The sequence below is a fragment of the Haematobia irritans genome, chromosome 3 (assembly GCF_050003625.1).
Source record: "Haematobia irritans isolate KBUSLIRL chromosome 3, ASM5000362v1, whole genome shotgun sequence".
Classification (NCBI taxonomy): Eukaryota; Metazoa; Arthropoda; class Insecta; order Diptera; family Muscidae; genus Haematobia; species Haematobia irritans.
In genome coordinates, this window is record NC_134399.1 from 64828043 (window position 1) to 64834042 (window position 6000).

Sequence of the window (6000 nt, forward strand, 5' to 3'; positions counted from 1 at the left end):
AATTTGGAATAGATTCTAATTGGAGAGAAGCAAATTAGATAATTGGTGATGCATGATGCTCTGAAACATGTTTGGGGTGATGATATTGCTTCTCTGCCTGATAGCCCTGCTTTATGTGCAAAGTACAAGCGAACTTTGAGGTCTTATCGATTTAGAGAACTATGCTTCTTCACTCAAGTAAGCAAAGTTTCTGAGTGTAGTTGCATTCCGAACATGTACGGAAAAACATCCTTCTGTTCGCTATTAATCCGTGAACCTGGATTTAGGATAATTTCGCCTATATCTGGCTTGAAACTCCAGTATATCTTACATTTTTCTCTCTCTGCATATGCTTTCCTAATTAAATATTCAAATGCACATTTATCCGTATATTTAAACAATTTATGCTTAATTAAAAACGACACAAAACCGCATTATAATGGGAAAGCTGCAAACACCACAAAGTTATCTGAATGTGTGGTACCATTGTCAGTCATCCAACTGATAACCAAACAAAATGAGTTTGGTATATACCCAGACCATAGTGATACGAGTCGCCACATAGTGGCATAGCTATCGTTTGGGCTTAACACCAATGGACATTGTGTCTACGAAGGTAACTAAGACAAAAACTAATGTTGACTTAAAACGCACTCTGGTGATAAGTTGTACGCGCTGTTAAAGATGTTGTTGGTCGAACAATGTATTAGATGGGCGGCGGTGGCGGTACATGTGGATGAGAAGACGGCCTGAACTAATTCAATTTAAAAAGTTTGTGAAGTATTTGAGAAAGACCTAAGACAGTGCAATATGAGTACGCTGGCTAAAGGGTTCATCACATATAGGTGATAGATATTCATAACACATTGGAGGATTAGTAGTATTACGAGTATTGTTGTTTAAAAATTCAACGAGAGAGGAATGCGCTTATGAGTGAATCTCCACAGTCAAATCAGACTCGTAAGATAGAACAGAGCAAACAACATTCAGAAGATTGGCAAAGTCAAACAGCACTTCCCCTTTTAAGGAATTCATTGATGTAATAATAATGAAATACCTCTTTGAAACTCCAGGGCAAGTTGTTATAAGTGGTCTGTAACGGCGTTTATTGAAATCTACATGGGTCAGTTCTACCGGATCGAATGAAATTTGTTCTTCCAAGAGTTTCCGGAGGCCAAATCTGGGGATCGGTTTATATGGGTGCTATATATAAATATGAACCGTTATAGACCATTGTCTGCAAGGTTATTGGACATGATATACTGATATCATGTACAAAATTTCAACTCAATCCTCCAAGAAGAACGCTGGGGATCGGTTTATATGGTCAAGTTTTGCATGGTTAATAGCAGGGCTGTGGAGTCGAGCCAATTTTGCTCGACTCCGACTCAGGAGTCGACTCCGGGTAATATAACTAAATCTCATTTTAATACCATTAATTTGTAGTTCTATTGTGGGGGTACCGTAAGTGGATCGATATAAAGTATCGATATAAAGTATCGTATTATGTGTGCAAAAAAAGGTCTTAATTGCACATTAGATGCCAATTGAACTCTATATTACAAATTTAGGGCAATGTTTAATAAATAAAATAATGATATAAATACCCATCATAATATGAGAAGATACCAACAGTATATGTATTTGTGGTCCAAAATTATTGATACTATCTCAAATCCTTTAAATTTGTTGCGAGCTATATAAAGGTTTATATTCCCATATGCATGAATTTGAATCTGAATCGATTTAGACAAAATTGTATATACTTCTACAAAATCTATGTACTTATGCCTATATTCATAATAATTTACCGACAGTTTATCGAAGGAATTTGTATGGTAATAGTAGGTTTAAAGTTTACGTTAACTTTTATGAATATGGGGGTTAAAATTTAAATCTAAAATTTATGGGACGTAACACAATTTTAACAAAAAATAAAAATGCAAGGAAAGTCTAAATTCGGGTGGGCCGAATATAATAAACTCTGCACAACTTTGTATTTAGATCTACATTTTGATAAAATCTCAAATCAGTCTTCTACAAAATCTCGGGCAATATTTGGGAAATATTTATAATTGTTTAGACAATCTCGCAAAAATGCATTTATGATTCATTCATTGAAAAGTTTTAAAATTTGAGTAATTTCTACAAGTTTTCGACTTAGCAGTGAGTATCAGTGAGCATACAATTTTGGAATTTTTTTTTACAGAAACAAAATTTTGACTAAATTTTCTATAGAAACAAAATTTTGACTAAATTTTATATAGAAAAAAATATTTCTATAGTAATAAAATTTTGAATACATTTTGTATAGCAGTGAGTATCAGTGGGCATCAGTAAGAAAAAAAATTGAGAAAATTTGCTATAGAAATAAAATTTGACAATAAAAATACAATTTTAGAACATTTTTTGTGTAGTAAATAAAATTCTGCAAAATATTCTACAGAAACAAAATTTTGAATAGATTTTCTATAGAAATATAATTTTGACTTAAATAAAAATAAAATTATGAATAGAAATAAAATTTTGAAAAAATTTTTATGTAACAAACAAAATTTTGCAAAATTTCTATAGAAATAAAATTTTGCAAAATATTCTATAGAAACAAAATTTTGACTCAATTTTCTATAGAAATAAAATTTTGACTAAATTTTGACTAAACTATAGAAAAAAATATTTCTATAGTAATAAAATTTTGAATAAATGTTTTATAGAAATAAAATTTTGACAAAATTTGCTATAGAAATAAAATTTTGAAAAAAAATTTGATAGAAATAACAAAATTTTCTATAAAAAAACAACTTTGAAACCATTTTCTGTCAATATTCCACATATGTATATGGCCTTAAAATAAAATTTAAAAAAAGTACCTTCGATTGTTCGAAATATTTCATATAAATTGATATGGGCATTGAAATGGATCGATCCAGCCCATCTGCTAGTCTAACATTCTCGGAAACATAAAAAGATAGCCGTAATTGGAAGTTGATTTTGATTTACAATCATGCTGTACATTGATCGAATAAATAACGCAATGGAAACTAATTTGCGTAAAAACTTGCTTAGTTACAAAAATGTGAAGTGTTTTAAAAAATTTGTTTTAGCCGGAGCCGGAGTCGAGCAAAATTTTTACGACTCCGACTCCAGCAAAATCTTCAGACTCCGACTCCGGCTACACAGCCCTGGTTAATAGAGGCCATAAAGGGTGATACGGTCAAAATTTGGTCAAGGTAAAACGCGTGTAAATCGGTGAAATCGTTTATTTAAAAAATCAAATTAAATTTATTTTTTAAGTTCAATTAGTATAAAATTCAGGAAAAATATTCAGTTAGGCTTTCGCTTTTCCAAATCCGAATTGCCGGGCCTAACGCTTGACACCTGCCATCAGATTTTGTACAGCCACCTTGTCCACCTTCTTCGCCGCAGAAAGCCAGTTTGCCTTGAACTGCTGCTCGTCCTTAGCAGTTTTTTTGGTCTTCTTTAGGTTCCGCTTGACAATAGCCCAGTATTTCTCTATTGGGCGGAGCTCTGGCGTGTTGGGAGGGTTCTTGTCCTTGGGAACCACCTGCACGTTGTTGGCGGCGTACCACTCCATGGCCTTTTTACCGTAATGGCAAGATGCCAAATCCGGCCAAAACAGTACGGAACAACCGTGTTTCTTCAGGAAAGGCAGCAGACGTTTATTCAAACACTCTTTCACGTAAATTTCTTGGTTGACAGTCCCGGAAGCTATGAAAATGCTGTTTTTCAAGCCACAGGTACAGATGGCTTGCCAAACCAGATATTTCTTTGCGAACTTTGACAGTTTTATGTCTGCTACCTTTCCCCTTCCTTTTGCCGTATAAAACTCCTGTCCCGGAAGCTGCTTGTAGTCGGCTTTGACGTAGGTTTCGTCGTCCATTACCACGCAGTCAAACTTCGTCAGCATCGTCGTGTACAGCCTCCGGGATCGCGCTTTGGCCGTCGTATTTTGTTTATCATCGCAATTTGGAGTCACTACCTTCTTGTAAGTCGATAGTCCGGCTCGTTTTTTGGCTCGATGCACGGTTGTAGACGATACACCCAGCTTATTTGCGGCAACTCGGAGAGAGAGGTTAGGGTTTCGCTTGAAACTACCGGCAACTCTCTTTGTCGTCTCAGCGGCTTCCGGTTTTCGATTTCCCCCCGATCCAGACTTCCTGGCTGTCGACAAACGTTCCCCAAACACTTTAATTACATTTGTAACGGTTGATTTGGCAACTTTTAGCGATTGTGCCAGCTTTGCGTGCGAGTAGCTCGGATTTTCGCGATGCGCGAGCAAAATTTTGACACGCTGCTCTTCTTGCTTGGATGGTGAAGTGTGAATTCCAAAATCAAAATAGGAGCAACATTCTACACACACACACCTTCAAAATGAGGGGTGTTCAGGTTTTTTAAATGCAAAATTAAAAGAAATACGTCAAGGTTATATTGACCAAATTTTGACTGTATCACCCTTTATATGGGAAGGTACAAGTAGGAGATAACGCTCGGCAGCATGTTACAAGCCCCGTAAAAACTTATTTGGAAACAATTAAATAGGAAGTCCTACCCCACGCGCCATCTAGCCCAGAAATTGTTCCTTCTGATTACCACTTGTTCCGATCGATGACGAACGACATATTTCTATATATATATTATGTAGGGAGTTACCGTGGTGCAATGGTTAGCATGCCCGCCTTGCATACACAAGGTCGTGGGTTCGATTCCTGCTACGACCGAACACCAAAAAGTTTTTCAGCGGTGGATTATCCCACCTCACTAATGCTGGTGACATTTCTGAGGGTTTCAAAGCTTCTCTAAGTGGTTTCACTGCAATGTGGAACGGCGTTCGGACTCGGCTATAAAAAGGAGGTCCCTTGTCATTGAGCTTAACATGGAATCGGGCAGCACTCAGTGATAAGAGAGAAGTTCACCAATGTGGTATCACAATGGACTGAATAGTCTAAGTGAGCCTGATACATCGGGCTGCCACATAACCTAACCTAACCTATATATATATATTATGTAAATAGATGAATATCAATAAACTAGACCTTCGGGCCTACTGTTCCACCACAAAGACCTTCGGGCCTACTGTTCCACCACAGAGTCTTTCGGACCTACTGTTCCACCACAGAGTCCCTCGGGCCTACAGTTCCCCACGTAGACCTTCGGGCCTAAAGTTCCACTATATATCGTGCCACTGCCGATACCGAATCTGACATTGCACCGCTTGTAAAACAATCAACTGTAGCAACCGTTGCCGAATATCTCATCAGCACTTCTTGATCTTCGGCCAATCGATGAATAAAATAGTTCCCGATCGACTAAAAATCGACGAATATACAATTTTCCAATCGCCAACGGACCGAACTACTCAACAACCGTCACTCATCCACGTTTCAACGAATACCACAGCCCCCAACTCAACAAACCATCAACTACCGAGCATCATTAACTACCAAACATCGATAAACGACTGAATTTCTCACCGACTACGTATTATTGAGGAACCGAACTACCTTATCAGTTACCGAATTTCTATAAGCCAACGTTCTCATCCTTCAACGAACCGAATTCTTAACATCCATCGTACATCAAGCAGCTGACGCGCTCATCAACAAACCGAATCGCTCGTTATTACCAGCCGAATACCTTCTTCATCTCAACGAAGATACTAGTTGCCGATTATCTACAAATCGACGACATCCAGATCATATTAGAGAGATAACCAAATATCACACAAGTAGATTATAAAATAGTTTTAATATATAAAACCGAGTCAATTAATGTTTAATTCGAAAGGTCTAGTGGGTTCTTACGAAGACCCTGGGGGTGACTGGGCCTACCTCAGCCAACGAGAACACAATGTTACCATAGTTATAGTAGTAAACAAGTATATACGGCCGTAAGTTCGGCCAGGCCGAAGCTTATGTACCCTCCATCATGGATTGCGTAGAAACTTCTTCTAAACACTGCCATCCACAATCGAATTACTTAAGTTGCGGTAACGCTTGCCGA